The sequence below is a fragment of the Lagenorhynchus albirostris genome, chromosome 12 (genome assembly GCF_949774975.1).
Source record: "Lagenorhynchus albirostris chromosome 12, mLagAlb1.1, whole genome shotgun sequence".
Taxonomy (NCBI): Eukaryota; Metazoa; Chordata; class Mammalia; order Artiodactyla; family Delphinidae; genus Lagenorhynchus; species Lagenorhynchus albirostris.
In genome coordinates this window covers 28,774,065-28,795,997 of record NC_083106.1, presented here as the reverse complement: position 1 = coordinate 28,795,997, position 21,933 = coordinate 28,774,065, and the positions used below count along the sequence as shown (strand labels likewise).

General features: G+C 40.5%; 1 protein-coding gene across 1 annotated transcript in view; it reads left to right on the top strand.

Annotated features, from left to right (window-relative positions):
* The first annotated feature begins 4,673 nt into the window (after positions 1-4,673).
* TBPL1 (TATA-box binding protein like 1) overlaps positions 4,674-21,933 on the top strand; it is a 29,753-nt gene continuing 12,493 nt past the window's right edge. Inside the window, exon 1 of the mRNA XM_060167604.1 lies at positions 4,674-4,943. The gene's annotated coding sequence lies outside the window, so the exon portion shown is untranslated. The remainder of the gene's footprint in view (positions 4,944-21,933) is intronic.

Here is a 21,933-nt window from a genome sequence, read left to right as displayed (position 1 = left end):
GTGCACCACTTTATCCACCTGATTATTGAGTCTCCTCTACAGTGGGTACCTTTAATGTGCATTCAGATAGGACACAGGTATCTTCACAGTCTGTGACCATTCAGAGAAATCCATTCATATACCTCTTCCCCATACTTCCTCATCTCCAATCTTCCAATCCCATTCCATCTAGAAAAACCATTAGCAACTGCCCATTCTAGTCATCTCTCACTCCAGACATGGTGAATAAACAAATATACTATTTGAATTATGCCCACTTAGAAGATTTTCCTTCACCACTGACTGTCCTTCAGACCCCTGAGTGGGGCTGGGGAAGCCACCTGTGCTGCAGGAGGTGGATTCTAGAAAAACCTTCCATGCTTCAGGTGCCTGGCAGGGAAGCACACTGGAACCAGGAAGCAAAACCTTTTCCTCCTTCAGTGTTGCTCCAGCACTTTTTCTACTGACAAAGTGTAACACTGTGATAACTAACAAAAGAAGAATATTCAACGGGTCGAGATCTACCTTCACAGAACAGGCACAAAGACTGAATTTGGAACGAAGAGCCATAACTCAATTACAGTACAGATACTATATAGTTGCCTTAGCTCAGCTCAGAAACCCACTGCTCTATCGATCACTGCGGCTACTGCACGTCCCATTTGGACACATATTAGATTGGAGGTAGATAAAGAGTAGAAGTAGTTGCCCCAAATAGGAGGGAAGAGTATTCTTTCCAAAGTAAGAGGGGAGTTCTGGGTTGACAAAACAATAAATGTTCCCTTCACATCACCCTTGGCAGTTCGGTGTATACACACACACACACACACACACACACACACACACACACACACACACACACACACACACACACACACACACTGATTTCTCCATAGCTATAGTTTCTCTTAACATAAAGCAATGATCCATACACAATTGACAATGTACTCAATCCCTACCCAGTGGGAGGCGAAAACTCAGTCATACCCAGCCCAGATTCAGGGTCCTTGGGTGTAGTCAATCTTGATCGGGTCCAAATGTAGCTAAAGGATGAATAATAAAATTTTCCCCAATGCACAAATATACAGTAAAGGAGGTGGGAGATGGGATAACAAAAACTAACGAGAAAGGGCAAAAAGGAGACGCAATATGTGATGGCTGTGAGATTACACCGTATCCTGGTGGACAAGAGTAACAAGGGTAAGAAGCAACTCTCTTCTCCAGCAGAGGACTGAGATATCTGGTGAGCCAATCAAAGTGCCAAGATTTCCTTTATCTATTATCCTGAAAGACCCTGCCTTAGAGGAATAGTGAGAAGGAATCTCCTGGGACTGCCCCAACAAGCGAATTCATCTTTCTACAGAGACAGAGACTGGGACATTGTCTTTGAGACAGCATACCAGGAGATGCCTTCTGCCAGGCTGAGGATTTTCTGGCTATACCTTCAAACAGTGTCATTTGGAGGAAATCCATTAGCTTGTTAACAGAAATCTCACTGAGATGTAAGCTTTGAATATGGACTCTGCCCTTCCTGCTTCTCTCCCTTGGAAACTGGCCTGGCCTCTGTATCATTCTCCCTAGATCTTAGTTCACTGTCTTTGCCACAGACACTACGCTATCTGAGCGCAGAGGGAGGGAACAGCTGGGGTCATAAAGCCAGGTTACAGTATCACATTCTGTCCTATAAATTGCACACTACTCAACTGGCATAATGGGAGGAATTACTTTTTCAGTTGGTGTACAGAGTGTACAGCAGGAGATATTCGAGTAGAATCCTGAGAAATGAGGATCCCCAACTCCACTGTTCTGCTGGGACTCTGCATTCCTAGTTAGTATGTTAACTTTATGTGGGGCAGAAAATTTTGTTGTTTCAATTGGCAGAGTAGATATTATCTAATCCCTACCAGTATAGGATAACTAAATCACTGGCAGAAAGGACTCCTCTTAACAATGCTGTCTAAGTACCACCCCACTATTGCCTGTCTCTTCAGAAAGGCTGTGCTGAACCACAGTTTGTCTCTCTCAAAGCACTAAGGGAGAGAAGTAGTAGCCAACATATTCCAATAACCTGATTGTTTCTTAACCAAGTTCATAAAGCTGGAGCCTTAGTGGGCATAACTGTGGTGAAGGATCAGTGTTTTGGTTTGTTTGTTTTTATTTACCAACCCAACACAGACAAGTGTTTTCATAAATACAAAACTGCACGCTTAGATGTCACAGTAATGTCAGATTATTGAAAGTTTCAAAATGCTCCTCTTGATTTCTATACCTATTTTATTGTTGATCAGTAGTTTACAAACTGGCTTTTGTCTATAAATCACATTTTTAGTAGCACATACCTAACTGATAAGGTTTACTGTTTTCCCAGCCTAGATATCAATTTCTGTATGAATGGGGAGGCTTGGTTCAGAACATACGCTGTATATTCTCATCTTACCTGGCACCTGAATGATGAATAATATTATAATCTTACCTGGATCTTGAATAATGGAGCACATTATAAGACCAGTGAAGCCCATGGGCTTTATCTCATTGTCTTACTTCTTTCATCTTGAAATGAACTCCTGGGTCAGAGGAGTGGTGTTTGAGCTAAAGCGTTCAATGAGTCTATGGAGAACGGTGCCTGCAGTAAAATCAAACCCAATTCCAGAATAAGAGACGGACTGTGGGCTGATCTGTGACAAAAGGGGGCCCAAAGCAACTGCCATGCTTGATACCAGGTATATTGCTGGTCTCCTGCAAGGAGGGCGCCTCATAAAGACCAGTCACCATTGCTGTAAAGCTGACTCTTCAGCAGTGGCAGTAACCGTTGGGACAGAGCCTTTCCCCTGCCACTTCCTTGGTAAATCAGACCATGCCACTCTACAGCTTAAACCCCTTCACTTCCACTAGCACTTGAAAGAAAATCCAAACTCCCTTCTGCATGGTCTGCAAGGCACTGAAGGTTCAAGGCCTTCGTTTCTCTCCAACTTCATCTCGTGTCCTCTACCCCTAGCTCTGATCATGATGCCCCATCCACTCTAATACTCCAGCACAGCAAATTCTAGCCCATACTGTTCCCTCCGCCTGGAACACTATGTGCATCCCTTCCACTCCCATCCCTTTCAGATAACAGTTAAAATGTTACTTCCCGAAAGTCATCTCCTCACTACCCAGCAGACATTACTCTCTAACCCAGCCTCTTCTTCATCACACATATTCTTGTTCATTTTCTTCATTAAATAATTATAATACAAGCTATAATTATTGAATATTATTCAAAAAATAAATTAGTAAAGAAAATGAAACAAAATGGAAGTTCCATAATTCTACAGTGCTTTTAAACGTCAGATATTTTACTGAACAGTCAGAGTGGGAAGCAAAAGATCTAGAGGCATCCTTGAAGACCCCGTAAGTAGTGAAACACTCAAATGGTTGTCTACTCCCAAATCCCCCAGAAGTCAGCCCAAGTCTTTCAAAAGGACTGTGGTGTTATCATTTTTCATGCAGGATTCACACCAATCAGAGGCCAGGTACTCATGAGCCCGCCTCATGGCCTTTTATTAAATTAGAGCTGCCCACTGGCCTCATCCAGGGCCAGAGGCTTCTGACTGCAGCCCAGCCCTAGAGCAGAGGCCTGTGCCGGCCTGGGAGTGGGGCTCTGGGGGGGCGCCGCGGGGCCCCGCGCTGCCTGGAGTTCCCAGGGCCGTTACTCGGGTCTCGCTCCCACAGGCAGCACCTTTCACGTCACCCCGCGAGGGTCCTCGAGGACCCCAGCGCAGCCGTTCAAACGGGCGAATGTGCACCCCTGGGAGTCCCCCGGGTCAGTTCACGGCTACTTGGGAGCACAGCCGAGGAAGGGTCTCAGTCCCAAGCGCCCAGCTTCCACGTGAGCCGAGCCGCCGCTGCTCCTGCCCAGCGCCCCAGTCCCAGCCTGCAGCCGCCCTCTCCCACCTCGCATCCTTCTTGGATCCGGCTACGCCGCTTAGAAGCCTCGGAAGTGCCTCCCGGCTCCCAAGGCAGAATCCTGATCGCAAACCCAAGCTGAGTAAGGAATATCGAAGGGACAGGCGACAGAAGTTTGACCTAAACTCCCTGCGTTATCTATCTATCTATCTATCTAATCTATCAATTTACCCGTGTATCCATTCTTTCATCTTTCATATCCTATCGCTCTATTTTAGGACTAGGATTAGAATTCATTCATGAGAGTTTGATCGCGAAGTCGTAAATTAACGCGAAAAAGCGAAGTAGGACTTTTTCACAGAAAATGTCTTCGTTAGAATTAGAAAAAAAAATAGTTCTTAGGGCTAGCTTCGCTAATTATGTTGAATGGTGGACCTTTTCTATAAATTGAATGAGCTAACGAAAGTTCCAAGGTTTTGACAAAAAACAAACAAAAAACCCTAAAATCCGTTCATATTATACTTTACGCCAGAAATTACGTGCTCATGTTTAGCTACCAGCTAAAGATGTACAAGGGATACCTAGTTTTCTCGAAATCTTTTCAAGCGGTTTTCAAGCACAAGTCTAGCCTAGTCCACACCCACCAGCCCCACCTCGCCAAGGTCTCCAACAGGCCGGGCCGGACCTGGGCACCAGGAAGGAGGAAAGGAAAACGGAGGAAGGGGCGGGGGAAAGTGACGGGAGCAGTGAGAGCCGGAAGTGGTTGGCTAGCGAGGAGCCCAGGAGCGCCCTGTCCGGCGGCGCTCTAGCCTCCGCGCGCTGTCTCTGTGCTCCCCCGCGTCTCGTCTATTTATTGTCGAGGGGAAGCAGCGGCCGCCCTGTACCCGGAACAACAAAGCACGAAAGACTGAGCCCGAGCCTCGGGGGCTCCTAGCAACGGGCCGGGGCGGGAGTTCCATGGAGACTGGGGAGCGCGCCCGCCTCATCATTATCCTTGTCCTCCAGCTTATCCTTCGCGCCCGCCGCAACCGGCAGCAGCGCTGCCGCCGCGTCCTCTGCCGCCGCCCGCTCTTCCCACGGTAACCCGGTCGGCGACCCTGGGCGGGGGGAGCGCGGGCGACCGAGCTGCCTGAGTGCCGGGTGCGGGGCGACTTGGCGCGGGGCTGCGTGTGCGGAGCCGGGGCCGTGCTGCGGGTGGGGTGTGTGCGGGCGGATGCCTGAGGGAGAGGCGCTCAGATGTAGGAAATTGGTCCGGGGGCCGAGGGAGGGTCCAGTTCTTAGGAGGACAGGGTGATATTTGGGGGTCTCATCAGGGATAACGGGTTGGGGGTGGGGCGTCACTGCCTGGGAGCGTTATCCAGCGAGGTGTAGGATAAGAAAAGAGGCATTTTATTTTTCCTGTTAGCCACCACTGGGAAAGACAGGAGAAGGGAGATTCCCCATCCGTCTCTATGGAGCCCTCCCCCAGGGGAAGAGAAATCGTGCAAAGATGCTAGCGGGTCCGTTGCTTCCCAGAAAACTTCCAACGGCCTTTGCCGCGGCGGGCCGGCTCCCAAATAGCACCTTCGTCGGTTCCTGGTTCTGGCAATGCCAACAGCCTCGCTTTATGTTATTATTAGTAGTAGAATTAACAGAAATTAGACTTGATGAAGAAGGATCTGGAACTGAGGAAGATAAAATGGATAGTAGGTAGGGCTAAGCAGGGTTGAGAGTCGGGATAAGCAAGCGCTTAATGATAGCCAGTAGAAGCTCTAAAAGTAAATTTAATTGGGAATGACGGTTTTTAAACTCTCTCCTTCTGCCGAGATGTGCATCTGCGGGCTGTGTCAGTGTGCTCATTGCGATAGGATTCAGACTGCAGCCAATCCACATCTGTGAGCTCTCTGACTGCATCTGTCACCTGCAGTTCCAGAGCGACACTGGCAGTTAACCAGCGTTAGGCTTGTGTATTTAGGGTTAAGAACAGTGCCTTAAAACTGGCTCAAGGAAAGAAACGGAAACAAGCTTGGTGTGATTATTGTGTGAAGAAATAATAACAGATTCCTTGGGGAAACTGGGAAAGAGAAATATGAGAAGGTTCAGCTCTTCTAGTACAATCTGCAGTCTCTTGGAAAGTTTGAGAAAATGGCAGTTCATTCAAATCGAGAAAGGATTTTTATCACTGTGTGGTTTAAAGAATTATTCGCAGTTGATATGTTAAATGCCAGTTTATGCTATCTCTTTAAGCCTTACGTCTCTAACTATTTAATGGTTTTATGCTTTCCAAAACCATTCTAGGTCAGTAAATGAGGTTTTCCTGTGGCGTGCTGAAACGGCCATGTATGCATACTACAGTAATACTATTTTTGTGTCCAGTGGGAACAAAGCTCTTTATATAAAGCTGAAGATTAAAGATGAAAATAAAATTGATAAATAACAGAAGCAGTGATGTCAACCACAGTTTCTATTTGTTCCTTACCTTTTTCGCTAAGTCTGGCTTGTCTTAAGCAAATAGGTTTCATCCTTGTCCCCCAGCCCACTTTTTTCGTAATGATCTGCCGCTCTGTGCTCTTGATTGGTTGATGCCAGAACAGAGTTTTTGACTTTGGCATTTTCATGGAATTGAGGTGCAGCATCTCTTGTTACGGAATTTCATATATGTGCAAAGAGGTGGGCAGTTTCCTTTGACAAAGATGGGAAGTATAGACATTGGGAAACTTAAAATTGCATTTTAAACCTCTTAAGAAGAAAAACCTAATATTGTCATCTTTAGGTTAGTGAATCAAGGACTTTTTCTTAATTTCTTCATGTAGCTGTACTTCTGTGAATGTTGTTCTGGGGGGTGACCACACTTGAGGGTATTGGACGTTGAGTCCCAGGATTTTCTCAGTGTGTATGAGACTTAGTGAGTTCCCTCAGTCTCAGGGCTGCCATCACACTCACTTCGTTTAGATTTTATTTGCTGTTGCCGCTATCCCGTACCCCTTCTGTGTTTGATGGGGGAAAGGATTTAAGCCCCGACTTCCACCTTTATTAACAATCCCTGCTTTCCCTGCTCTCTGCTCCAACACTCCCAATGTTTTGTGTTGTCTTAGTTCCTCTCCTTACTTAATCACATCCCAATCAAAAGTGATTTTTTATGATATTTGTATTATTTCTGTTTCTTATGGAATTTTCAACATATGTCCTTGGCCTGTATATCCTTTTCATTAATGTTACTTTGTCTGTTGCATTTTCCTTCTGTATCCCTCCCCTGATATGGAAAATGGAGTGATCATGTCAGATGCTCTGTATTTATTCTGAATACAACAGGTAAGAGCCTTAAACCAAGAATCAAGACTGCATTGAAATACACGTAAAAAGATTGAAAGACACGTAAAAATATTTGAACGTTTAGGAATAAAAGGTGTTTCAGAAGTCCAAGTGGTAACACTGTAATTGGAGATGTAGTCACTTTTTTAAAAATAAAAGAGTATTGTAGAGCCTGCTGTGTGTTTTTAATTGAACCTTAGATTTTCATAATTTGTACTCTAAAAACCTTTTCTTAACATCCATCTTTTCTGATCATTTTGCATCTGAATACTTGACTGAAATTACACTTTGCCCAATTAGAGGGAACAATTTAAGTGAGTCCCACAATTTTGTTTCATGTGGAAAATTGTCATGTCGAAATTTGTGTGGATGTATACATATATAGAGTGTGCAGAGTTTGCTGTAAGGTAGAATGAATACATGCAGAATCTATAGCTGAATAGTTTTGGAGAGTGTTCTTTCTTAGTACGGGTGTGGCACAGTATTTAAAAATCAGCAAATATTGTATAATCTAGTTGAGTGGGTATTAGTGCTGTTTTTAGGTGAGGAGGCCCATAATTACCTGGTGATTGATTTCTTTCTGTTGCATCATAGACCATGTGATGAATTATTATTGCTATGAAAAATAAAGTGTAAATTGATTGTAGAATTGATAGTAGAATGTTTCTACAATGGCTCAACACCTGTAGTGCTTTGAAAATTTAGCTGTATTGTGACATTTGAATTAATAAATAAAGATTTCCTGAAATTTACACTCATGTTTGTTGTACCTTTAATATGTTTGATGCCACGGCAGGTGTACAAAGCTGGATGGAAGTGTTTCTCTTCAGGTGCTTTTTGTGCACTTGTAGATAGCAGAGAAATGACATGCATAGATACTAAAACATGACAAACCTAAATTTGAATTTTAAATCCTTTATTACATACTGCCTGGTGCTATAGTTATTGATGTATGGATTTCATCGTGCCTGCTAAATTAGAAGTTTCTTGGGGATCGGGACTGTAATTCGCCATCATATTGTATGTTCATGTTGCATATGTGTGTATTTTGAAGATTAACATATTAATAAAAGGATGTATATATATTTCATTTCTTTCACTTCAGGGACTTATCTAGTGGATGAGGGGAACCTTTAGGCATCTAATCTAATTAGGAATCTAATTCCTGATGCCTAAAATTAACTTTTTATACTGGCTGCAAATTCTAAACAGCAAAATTTCTCAAACATGATTAGGGCTTTTTTTTTTTTTTAACCAATTCAGATAATAAAAATAATGGTTTACTGCCTTGAGTTGATACAGTATTTGCTCTTGTTACATGACTGCCACTTCGGGTAATTTCAGAAGGGTGAAAGAATATATTTATCTGAGGTCTTTCCAGGCCACGTAGACAAATTTGATTTTTGTATTGTGACACAATTTATTTAGAAGAAAAATGGAGTGTATGTGTTTGTACAGTTGTGAAAAAGCAAGATTCCAGAAGTACGTCATTAGTGGAAAGGAATCAGGTCATATCAAAAATTGTACTTATCTGGTCTTATCTTGTGACTAAAGGGTGACAAAATTCACAATTTGGTTTAAATGGCTTGTTTTGTAATGGAAGGTGTGCTGCTGACGATCCCATTAAATGCTAAAAAAAACACAAGGTGAATTCTGGGACAGTTCAAATCAGCCTTCATGTGGGAGTCCATAATGAAGCTGTTTGAAATTTCACCAAAAAAATGCAGCACAAAACTTTGGCTGGCGATTTTGACCATGCAGTATTCATCCATCAAGAAAGAATACTGAAAATCAGGTTGCATCTGAAGGACAGTCTTCTCAGGACATGTGTGGATGACTCTTGGTACTATAATTGTGTTTACCATCATAGACTTCTGTCCATAGACCTTGATCCATGATACGTTTTTGTTTTTTAACTCACTAGGTGAGAACTCACAACATTTTGAAAGTCAGAATTTGTTTTTATTAACTAAATGGTTCCAGAGATCAGGCATTAACCTTTTTCCTTCTGATAAATTACAAGTATTTTCATCGTAAAACCAGTTTTTTTTGTTTGTGTTTTTTTGTTTTTTTGCGGTACGCGGGCCTCTCACTGTTGTGGCCTCTCCCGTTGCGGAGCACAGGCTCTGGACGCGCAGGCTCAGCGGCCATGGCTCATGGGCCCAGCCGCTCTGCGGCATGTGGGATCTTCCCAGACCGGGGCACGAACCCGTGTCCCCTGCATCATCAGGCGGACTCCCAACCACTGTGCCACCAGGGAAGCCCTGTAAAACCAGTTTTGATCAAAATCAGTTACGCTTTCTTGGGATTAGGGTTAGTATAGCGCTTAAGAGTATGGACTCTGGAGACAGGCTGCCTATGTTCAGCGTGGTGGCGATGCTGCTTGTTAGTGGTGTGGCCTTGAGCAAGTTTTTTCACTGCCTTCGTTCCCCAGTTTCCTCATCTTCAAAATGGGGTTCATATAAGTACTACCTCATAGGGTTGCTGTGAAAAGTAAGTGTAAGGCACTTAGCACACTGTTCTGCAGAGTTAGCTGAAAAAATACTAGCTGGTGCTTGACTCAGTGGTGTGAGGTGTAGTACGTTAAAGGTGAACCACTAGACCACTCAGATGCTTTGTTTCTTTCCTTTGGAGGCTATTAAAACAGTGAAATTGTTTGTGATGCTGGCTATTGGACTCATCTCTGCTGTTAGGTCTTGGGAGGGGGAAGCACTTTTGTTTTAATTTTGGATCATCACACAGACATCTGGTTATCACTTATGGCAGATGGATTCAGTAAAAAGAGACATCTCTGTTTCTTGGAAAAGGACGGCCAACAAAGCCCGGTCTGGCACCATGTTGCAGCTATTGAAATGCTATTTCCCTGTGGACTTCACTGCTTGTTTAGTTGTGTGGTACTTCTGAATAAAAGGAATAGACCCCAGTGGTTTCATTTAGCAGAATTAGCCCTTTTTTAGAAGACACTGTTTTTTACTTGTATAGCCTTAGGTGGTGGTAAACTTGAAACTTATTGGTGTCATTATCACTTGGGTTTTCTGTGTCACTATAAATGTGCTCTACATAGTAGCTTTCTTGTAATTTTAGAGGTAGCTGAAACTACTGCTGTGCTCCAATAATTCAAGTGGCTCAGGAATGACTGCATACGATTGCAAGATTATTTGTTTATGGTAAGGCTGACACCAAATACTGAGGCTGCCTGGTAGGGGATAACCTGATCATTATAGCTTTGTTTATTAGGCTTCTATTGAAATGGCTAACTTTTTAATGTTAAATCCAAATGTTTTAGTTTAGTTGTGTGGACCTTTGAAACTGTTGACTAGAAAATAAATATTTCTCTTAAGTACAATGTATCACAAACTGTTCTTTCCTATATTGGCTAATATGTAGGTGTTGGTTTTTAGTTGAAATCATATTTTTTATAAAACATATAGAAGTTTATATAAAACATTATTAAAAGTATGTTTTGCTTTAAATCTACAGGGATAAAGTTTTATAATTCTTTCTTCTATATTGTGCAGTTTTTGTTTTAGTTGGTTTTTATAACCACCCCGCCAAGAAGATTGGCAAATATGCTTGTATTTAGAGGCATGACTTCTGTTTTCCTGATTGAAGAGAGTGACATTTAGTTGATACTGTTGATTTCATTGCGTACTAATAACTACATTGGCCAGAATAGATGAGGTATTGATATAATATTGTTAACATAATTCCTGTAGCCATCATGGATTCTGGGTCTAAAAAAATATTGAGATAAGCAAGGAAATGATCATGGCTGTTTCATATATATACTCGCACATGTATATATCCTTTAATTTTAGATATTCTGAGGACTGTATTGGGAGATTTTTAGGACAGCAGGTCTCCAAAGTGTCAATACTGTTGCCCAGAATAAAACCTGGGTGTTTTATTCTGTCTAATACATTGTTAATGTTTCTCCGGTGTTCTTAACACCACCCTTTTTCAGGGACAGGTGTTGCCATCTTTCAGATATGAAGATAATAAAATCAGTGTGTAACCCAAAAGTGCAAATCTGAAGATGGGCATTTGGTTTATGAGTATGGCCAACACTTATAGACCGTATCATTGTTTGAACCTCTGTTAAGATTCACGATGAACCTGCAGCTTATGTGGAGCAAGAACCTCTCCATTCTTTTTAATTTGCCAGATACTTTTGTTGAACCACAAAACCTTTTATCTTTCACCTGCTTATGGCTGCAGTGAACCTCTTGGGCATCTCCAGTTTCTTGTATGTATGTGCAACCTAGTGAGGTTGTAATGAGCAACCGTTAATTGCTCATGGGTTGACCACATCCCAGGACGTGGCAGGTTAGGGTGGTGGTAGGAGCCACAGCCATGTTGAAGGCACAGTCACCAGTTCATTAGATCTTCCTCAACACCAACCTGGTGTGCTCATCTCAAAGGTCCACCAGATTGCTTAACTCAGTTCTCTCCTCTTTTTTGTTGTTGATGGGGGAGGACCTGAAGTAAGGGATGTGATGTGGCTCAACAGTTCACAACTGATAAAAAGCTCTATGAATAATACTTTTTCCATTATCTCAGCAGCATATTGATAATGTAAGTCTTTAGAGAAAACCTTTGGCTGGCCGGTAATCTTGAAAATTCTGCTTCAATGCATAGTGTAAACCTACTTAGGTGATAGTTTAATTTGTCTGTACATTAAGAATGTGTGCCTTTTAGTTACTGTTTGTAGGCTTTTTGTTTAGGGCCTGTTAAATTAGAAGAGTTTCAGATGTCTGAAACTATATTCTTAACTTAATTTGTCTGTATTGTATCCTCACTCTCACTTTCTAAAGAGAGGAATAATGGCTTTATTATCACACCCTGTTTAAAGGATGGTTGTTATGCTGAAGGTAACTGACAGGGTAGCTAGTCTATAACCAGCTTTCATGGAATAAACTTAGGATATGGATGAGTTAGGACCCTTGGGGCTGAAATGGAGAGTGTAGCTTAGGAAAAGGGAAAGAGAATATATACCAAAAGTGCTAAGGGTCTGTATGTGTGTTTTAACCAAAATTATTCTTTCCTTACATCAGAACGGTATTATATTTCTGTATTTGTGAAAACTCCTAGAACACAGTTGCCCTTTAGGACTTGGGGGTCTGAACTAAAACCGGTCTATTGAGTTGATGACCAAGTGCCAGCCACTAAGCCACATTCTAAAGACATTTATATTAAATTGTTCTCTTTAAGGAGCATGGTGCCTACAGTCTAGTAGAGTGGACAGTTATAATACAGTCAATGCCCTTACATTTGTTGGGCCCTCACTTGGGGTCTCTTCTGTCAGTGTTGCATGTGGCTGGCTCCTGCTTAGCCTTCCAGATCTCATTTTAAGAATAATTTCTCATCTCTGAGGAAGTTAAGGGACCTTCCTGGATCACTCTAGAGTTTCTCTTTATAACATAGATCACATTCTCTAATTATTTTCATGGCTTGTCCTTTTTCATTGTCTGTTTCTTCCACTGGAATACAACTGCCATGAGGGTTTCTTACCTGACTGTTTTGTTCTGAGCTGTATTCCCAGTGTCTAGCCGTAGTGCTTGGTTCACATCCATTGCATGCTAATGAATACAGTTGTGAGTAAGAGTTTGTTAGTTGAAGGAGTGGGGAAGGGGCATCCTAGGCAGATATAAAATCAGGAAAGGGTCAGCTGTTGCAAGAGGAGTGGTAAAAAGTTGTGAAGCAGTTAAGGTGTGTTGGAAGTGGAAGATTAGGTTATAAAACTTAATTTGGAGACATGAAACTCACTGCATTCCAAGCTGTCTATGTAAGAGAGCCAAGAGATTTATTTAAACAGGGGTGTGGCACAGTTAGGAAGACAATTCTGGTAGCTTATTTGGTAGATGGACTAAATTGTGGAGACTGCAAGCAGAGAATTCCACTAGAAGGCTGTAGCCTTAATGGCACGTGAAAGCCTAACGTCAAACACTGACACTTGGGATGCAGAAAAGAAGCTAGACGAGAAGCTAACTGGGTGTAGGAGAAAAAGGAGAAATGAAGGATGATTCTGAAATTTCGGATTCAGGTTTGAGAGGGGTGGCGGCTCCATTAACTAAAATTAGGAATCTGGAGACAGCAGGTGTTTCTGAGGGGATTAATTATTAGTGTTGGATGTGTTGGTTTACCTTAATGAATATGCCTACCAGACAGGAATATGGTTTCAAATCTCTGATAGGTCAGGATTGAAGTAAGAGCCATAAATTTATGGGTAGCAGTCGAAGTCTGGAAAGCTTAAATTGGAAAGGGATTTAAGGCAGTTGTTTATAACCTTCAAGGATCTTAAACTCATTTGAGAATATGAAGAAAATAATGGCCTCCTCAGATGTACATCCACATTTGTGTGGATATGATTTCAAGGGGGTTTGCACCTCTGAAACCAATTGTTGAGCCCTTCAGGGACTGTCGTGGACTTCCCTGAAGAATTTATGACATAAGAGGCAGACAGAGCAGTATTTGAGATGGGGAGAACCTAGGAAAGGTGCCTCAGAAGCCCAGGATAGGGGATGGTGAGGAAGAATCGGGGGAATCAGGGGTTCCCAGGGCTTATGCTCTGGAGAGGTCCAGTAGGAGGGAGTGTCAGCTGTGACATTGGATTCAGCAATGAGCAGTTCATTTGTAACATTTCATCCCATGCAGAGGCAGAAGGCAGATTGTGACCGTTCAATGCATGAATCCAAGTTAAGGAAACAATGCATGGGAAAGAGTGCAGAAGTCTTGATGTTCTGTATGATAAACAGTCCTGATATGAGAATATAACCCATTTTAAGGACCTGCTGAAAGGGAAATTCCATTATTTTGTTGACCTGTTGTGGCGTTTCAGCCCAGTGGTTCTCAACTGACTGCCCCATTAGAAACAACTTGGAAATGTTTTTAAAATCAGGGCCCTACAAAGGTTAGTTAATCAATATCTTTGGGGCTTGTACCTCTTTGTAGCTTTTATTTTGTTTGTTCTGTTTTGGGTTTTTCTTAAAAGTTAAGAACCAATGTTCCCATCAGAAAACCTCCTTATCACTCTTTTTATGCGTCTGTGTTAGAATACTTTCTTTAATTGTACGTTATTATCAATTACTCAGTTTACTGTTGTGCTAGGTTTAAATCAGTGCCCTTTAGTCCTTCTCACAGACCTTAGTTTCCAATTTAAAAAATTTTATGGCTTTCTTCTGATCTTCAACCAAGTTCTACATATTTATCTTTTTTGAGTGGTACAGCCCTCAATCAGTGAAAGATCTGCCCATTTCTGAGTAAGACAGGAAATTCTTAATGGTGCTTACATGTGGGAAGAGTATTCATTCTGCAGTCCCTTTTACTTTTATTTAAGTATGTTACATTTTTTACTAAATAGTAAAAACTATTTTTTAACTAGAAAAGTTTGAACTCTGTACACTATTTTCCAAGTAGCTAATTTCATAATCTTACCTTCCTTTTTTTAAAAAATGGCAGTCATACGTGACCTAGACCTTAAACAGGTTGTCTCCATTAGAGCAGACATTTTATATGAAGGGTAAACCTATAAAATCAGTTGAAAGGAAACTGTCAAAATAGGAAATTCCACCTGTTGTGTTTTCAACTTGCAGTGTTTTCTCTGGATTAAATTCTTGATGAGCTGTCAGCAGTTCAAGTTTGAATCCTGTGTTCATACCCTTGAAATAAAAATCAGATTATGGAAAAAAATTGAACTTTATGCATGCCAACCTTGACACCAACCACAAGCTGAAAGGGAGTTTATTCCCTTTTTTAGCAACCTAATTAATTAATATTTTTACTTGCGAAGAAAATGATAATCTTTAAAAAATTCTGTTGTGTTATTAGCATCAGCTTAATGGCTAGAGTAGTCTCACAAATTGTAGTTGCTTATTATGGGTAACTTAGGGCAAATATTAAGATTCTCTGTAAAGAGACAAACTTCCTCGTTTTTTAAATAATAGCTCATAATATGGGAAAATAGGGATGCATGTAAGACCTTCTGGGAAGAACTGAGGCCTTACACTTAAAATGAACATGATAAATTTACACTTTACATGAAATGAACAGATGAATAGTTTTGTTACAATTTAATATTCAGTTTTCCTGTTTTTGCAGGTACCTAGCTAAGTAAATGTTGGCAAAATGTCCGTTTTGTAATTTGTAGTAGACTTGGTCAGACTCTTCTCCCCGTCTCTTCTCTCTCCTTCTCCTCCAGACTCCCTACTCCCCACCCCCCAAAAAACCCACACAATCAACAACTACTTTTTGTTTTGGTTTGAAACGGTTTTGTTATTGTTGTTGTTGTTTTAATTCACTGTTAAATTTAGTTGTTTTTTAAATACTGATCATTTACCAGATACATCAAAATTGTATTCTTTATTTTTACCCTTGCTTTTAGCCCTGAAGCAACATGATCTGTTTTTGTGTTCCAAAGCTGGAGAACCACAATGAATAACTGGAAATCCTTTCCATTTTTGAACATTTCTCTATCCGTGGAAGATGAAGAAAGGAGATAATTATAGAAACAATAAGAATAGCTAAATTTGAATGCTTACCGTGTACAAGTACTATGCTAAATGCTCTGCATGAAATTTTAGTTTTCCCAACACTTGGCACTAGGTGCTGTTATCTGCCTTATCCTACAGATGTGGACATTGAGGCACAAAGGCGTTAAATAACTTCCCCCAAGGTCACACGACGACTGATAAGTGGTAGAGTCTGGATTTAACCCAAGTAATCTGCTCCAGAGCCTGCGCTCTTAAAACGTGTGTTTGTGTGTGCATGTGTAGAGATGCTGCTTTTTAATAATCTCAAGCTAGCAGTTAACCTCTCATAGACACTTTATTGAATGTGTCTCATGCCTTGGGCACTATTCCAAGACTTGGGTACAAAAATAAGTAAGAATTGATCACGCGTCCAAGGAGCTTATTGTCTACCAAGGAGACAGAAATACAAAATTTCACTATAGTGTGGGAAAGTGCTGTGTAGTAGTACAACTAGCAGCGTGGTCATGAGACTCGGAGCATTCATCATGGTAATGGACGCTCTGGCTCAGTCTTGGAGATCAGATGTCTTAGTTCCTTTGATTTCTTATTTTACCCATCATGGTTTTAATTACCTTCTGTATGAGGGTTTCCAAGTTTTCACCTCCAGTCTAGACCTAGGCCTGTCCTGAGCAGTGGCTCTTATCTGATTGTCTGTATCTCCTCTTGGATGTCTCACAAGTTCCTTCAAGTTAACATGTCCAAAACAGAATCCTTACCCCTCCTCCTTTCCCCATCTCCCCTTGCAAACCTGCTCTCCCTTCAGTGTTCCTGTCCCAGTAGATAGTATCTTAGGCCACAAACCTAGAGTCATCCTCCATCTCCCTTTTCCTCTTTCCCATATCAGTCACAAAGCTCTGTTCACTCTGCCTCCCAAAAATGTCTCTCTTCAGTCTACTTCTTTCCGTCTTCATCCACCCTGCTCCCACAACTGTCCTCTCTCACCAGGACTGCCGCACTAGACCCTAACTGAGTTTTCTGCCTGTTCTAACCTTGCAGTCCATTCTCCTGTTACAGAAATGGCAGTGATAGATTTTTATGAAAAGCAAATACATTATGTCATTTCTTGCTTCTCTTTAGCCCACCATTATCTTGGGATAAACATGAAAATCCTTAACTTGGCCTAGAAGGCATAATTTAACCCCTCCCTGCATCTCCAGCCAGGTCTCATGCCACTTTCCGTCTTCCCGCTCTAGCCAGGCTGGCCCTTCTTCACATCTGAACACTTCACACTGCCCACTCACCTCAGAGCTGAGAACACCAGCTGTTCCCTCTGCCAAGTCTTGGTCACTGCTGGACCCCCATCTGCTGGGACTGGGCCTGATGCTTAGATTTCCGTTTCATTGTTATAGAATTGATTGAATGAAGGTGATGCTGAGCTATAGAACAAGTAGGAATGAGCTAGGTATAGAAATCGGGATTGATCATTTTTAGCAGAAGGAATAGCATAAGCAAGCAAAAGGCTGATATTTCTTTACATATAAGAGCTTTTTATAAATCAGTAGGATATCTCAGAAGGAAAATGAACAAAGGGTATGAGGCAATTAACATAGAATAAATACAAGTATTCATATTTGCAAAGTTCACCTTCATTAGTATTCAAGGAAAATCAATTCAATATTGCTATTTTTCTTATCTCAGGTTGTCAAAGGTTTTTATAAAATCCTTTGTTGACTAGATACACCACCATATGCATATGATCTCAATCTTGTTTAATATGCACAGATAAATATATGGATTTAGCAGGCTCATGTGCCTACATGAGCATAGAAAAACAGCAGTAGTTATCACTGTGGTGAGATTATGGATGACTTTTTTTTTCTTTAAGTATTTCTTATGTAATCAGAAAATGACATGCCATCTTTTAAAATCATATATTAAATCATATATTAAGACCGTGTAATTGAAATACTAAGAAATCTATCCAAAATAAATTTTGCTTTTACATAATAAGGAATCTGTAAGCCAGATTTCTCATCTTTGAGTGTGAATCGCCAGATTTCAAGTTGTATTCAGTAAAATACTTTTTTCCTCTTATAATAGTACATTAGTTAAAATTAATATTAATGTTAGCATTGACTAATGTGACAACACTTTAATAGAGCATATTATAATTTGTGAGGTGCTCATTAATACCTCAAATCAATCATATGGTGAGTAAATAGTGTTGTTTGTATTTTGCAAATAAGGGGAGAAACAGTTTAGAGCCAGCCCCTAGTCACATAGCATCCATTAGACATCCAAAATTTCTTACTTTACAGATACATATTAGCACATATTAAAATAGTGAAATTTGGGCTTCCCTGGTGGCGCAGTGGTTGAGAGTCCGCCTGCCGATGCAGGGGACACGGGTTCGTGCCCCGGTCCGGGAAGATCCCACATGCCGCAGAGCGGCTGGGCCCATGAGCCATGGCCGCTGAGCCTGCGCGTCCAGAGCCTGTGCTCCGCAACGGGAGAGGCCACAACAGTGAGAGGCCCGCGTACCACAAAAAAAAAAAAAAAATAGTGAAATTCTTAAGCAGGCTACTGTTTAAGCATTATTAATATGGGGTAAGTATTGATTATGTATTCTTAAACTGCAAAATACTTTTTTATACTGGAACTTTTTCATGACAGTGTAAACCATTGAGTTATCTTTCCTTAAGCAGTCATTTTCAGAAAATCAGCATCATTTAAATCTTCCTCCACCACCTTTTAGGCATCATTACAAATATGTTCATTGATTAAAACATATTAATATACTCCTCTTTACTATTTTTTTTAATAGATAGTTGCTGGCAACCCTCAGAGTTGTTTAAAAAACAGTATCTTTCTCTGTAATAACCTATATGGGAAAAGAATCTGAAAAAGAATAGATATACGTAAAAACTAAACTAACTAAGCAACAAACTAAATCACTTTGCTATACCTCTGAAACTAACACAACATTGTAAATCAACTATGCTCCAGTGTAAAAGAAAAAATAAAATAAAAACAGTATCTTTGTAATTCTCTTAATGTAGATTTTTAAAAATTGTAATAACCATTTTGCTACCAGTCTTCAGAATTGGTATTTAGATTAAGTCAGAGATAGAAGGTGGAGACATATGTAATGAAGATAGTTTAACTTTCTGTTTAACTTAATGCAGTGATGGTTTTGTACATCAAATACTTTTGCTTTTATTTAAGCATTTAACTGTTTTATATGAGTGGTATACTACATAATCCTTTCCTTTGGAATATACAAGGGTTTTTGTGCCCAGGCATACTGTTAATAAAACTTTCTTTCTTCATGTGGCTAGAACACAAAAATGCCAACCCCAAGGACTGTTGGTATAAAGTATAAGCTGTTGGGCCGTGCGGAGAAATGTCTTCATGATATGATGTCACCATGCCAAACAAAGAATTTGCAATTTGGTCATCTGCCTCCGCCGTTGCCCCTCAGCCCATCTTTCTCCCTTTACTGCCTGTTTGAACACGAACGCTTGTTGAAGGGAAGGTGGGAAGTTCAGAATTGGGATGTTAATTTAACTAAACTAACATAATAGTTCTAGAATGAAAATTGAAATTTAGTATGTAATTCTAGTATGAAATTTAGTATGTAAATTTGTCTATAGTATGTCTTCATGTAAGATGTTGGAATCCTGGGATTTGAGAATTAGATGGCATCTTAGAAACCATCTAGTGGCATCTTCTACCTAATAAGAGAATCATCCTATAACATTCCCAACTTGGTTAAGTATTTTGCCCTACCTCCCCTTTTTTGGGACACTTACCTTCTGTTGAGGCTTCTGCTTTGCAGGTATTTGCTTTTGGGTGTGGCTTTATGGGGCCTGCTTCCGTGCGACTTCATTTGGATCTTTCAGTTTCCTTTTTATTCAGACATTTGAGAGCAACTGCTATCTTTCCTTTCTTGTGCTAAATGTCCTGAGACTCTCCTCATACAACTATTTTTATATCTCATGACATCCTACTTTCCTCTGGATATCTGGATATCAGTGCCCTCTTTAAATGATAAGGTCAGGATATTCTAGATGTTTTAGTAGCAAAGAGGCTAGTAATTCCTTTGCTCTGAATAGTCCTTTCTAACCTAGTTTTTCTTTTTCTTTGTAAGTAATATAATTAAAATCCATGTTGTCTTAGTGTGACTTACTGTAAGGAAATTCTTTTTTTCTTTTAAAACAGCTTTTAAAAATTATTGTGGAAATTTTTAGACAGAAATGTCGGGAGAGTAGTGTAACGAATACGCATATATCCTATCACCTAGATTTAATCATTAGTAAGAGATGAGGCAGTAGTATGGTACTTTTTTGTCTTAAAATAAAATTATACCTACTATCCAGATTCATTCTGTACCTCAGAATAGATTGTCCAAATTTGTTTGGTTCCTGTGGTAAGATTCCAGATAATGAGGGACTCATCTGAAACTTTATCCAAATCTATTTGTTACCGAGTTCAGACAGTGGAAGATTCCTGTATCTTAAATTACAGACATGGCATTTCCCCCGTGAATGTTTCAATATGCATGTCTGAAAAATAAGCATAATTGTCTACATGACCACTCTATTATTTCACCTAACAGAATTAACAGTAATTCCCTAATGTCATCTATCATACCCAAATTTCCTCTTATAACTGTTTTGTTCAAACCAGGAACCAATCAAGGACCATGATATACAGATGTTTTATTCACTTTATTTATTTTTTTATTGGAGTATAATTGCTTTACAACGTCGTGTTAGTTTCTGCTGTACAATGAAGTGAATCAGGTATATATTTACATATATCCCCCCCCCCCGCCCCGGACCTCCCTCCCACCCCCGCCTCCCACCCATCTAGGTCATCACAGAGCACCGAGCTGAGCTCCCTGTGCTATACAGCAGGTTCCCACTAGCTATCTGTTTACACATGGTAATGTATTTGTGTCAAACCTAATCTTCCAGTTCATCCCACCTTCCCCTTCCCCCCACCCCAGTGCCCACACGTCCGTTCTCTATGCCTGCGTTTCTGTTCCTGCCCTGCAGATCCGTTCATCTGTACCATTTCTCTAGATACCACATATATGTGTTAATACACAGTATTTGTTTTTCTCTTTCTGACTTACTTCACTCTGTATGACAGACTCTAGGTAAAAATGTGAGCTTTACATTTATTAGCACTAAATTTTATTTTATCGCTGTCGCCCCATTGCACTAGTGTAGGGATCTGCACACTTTTTCTTAAAGGACCAGATAGTAACTATTTTAGGCTTATAGGTCATTTGGTTTTTGTCACAACTACTCAGCTCTGCCACAGAGTCATTATGTAAACACATGAGCATGGCTGTGTTTCAGTATGACTTGTTTTTTTTTTTTTTTAACAAATCAGGCCCTGGCCCATTGGTTGTAGTTTGCTGACCCCTGGCTAACCTCTTATGATCTCTGTTTTTTTCTGTTAATGTGACTGTTCTCAAGTTTTGTGTCAATTCACTAAATCATACTATCTGGTTGCGATATTCTACTACCTGTGAATCCTTTAAACAGTTATAGCTACCATTTAGTGAACACATGCTGTATGCTGTGTACTTGACATAAATAATCATATTTAATCCTTAAAAGCACCCGGGGAGATGCAGTGATGTTATCGCCGATTTTCAGAAGAAAAAATTAAGACTTAGAAAGAGGTCAGGTAACTTACCCAGTATCACACACCTAAATGTAAACACTAAGTCACCCTGCCCTTTTGTAAGGTTTATGCTGTAGTATTAAACAGATATGAAAGAAGACCCTCTTTCTAAAAGGCTTTTGTCCATCTTAGTCCTAGGCATGTGTTGAGAGACGATCGAGTAATCTGTTGGGATCAGGAACACAAAATGTCTCTTTCCTAAGCTGCTGTTTTGGGGGCTTTATAAAGAATACGAGGTTAGTTTGAATGGCGTACCTTATTTGTAGAAGAATGATCTCTAGGACACCACCTGGGTTCACACTGTGTTTGCAATTGTACTATATCCAGTCATTCCCTCCTTCTGCCATTTCTCAAATCATGGACAGTAGTTCCGTGGTTAAACCTTTGAGGACCCGCACCCACAGTATCCTCAGATGCAATTTGAGTACACTTAAAAGTAGCTAGAATCTACTTTTCTGTATTCTCATGTTTATTTTATTCTTTTGGCTTTTAGTTAGATTTTTAGGGTTATTTTTGCATTGTTTTTATAACAGTGTTTATTGTGCCCTTTTAGTTTAAAATGTCTTTCCTGGTGTGGAAAATTTTAAATGTAGTAGTCTCGGATGTAATT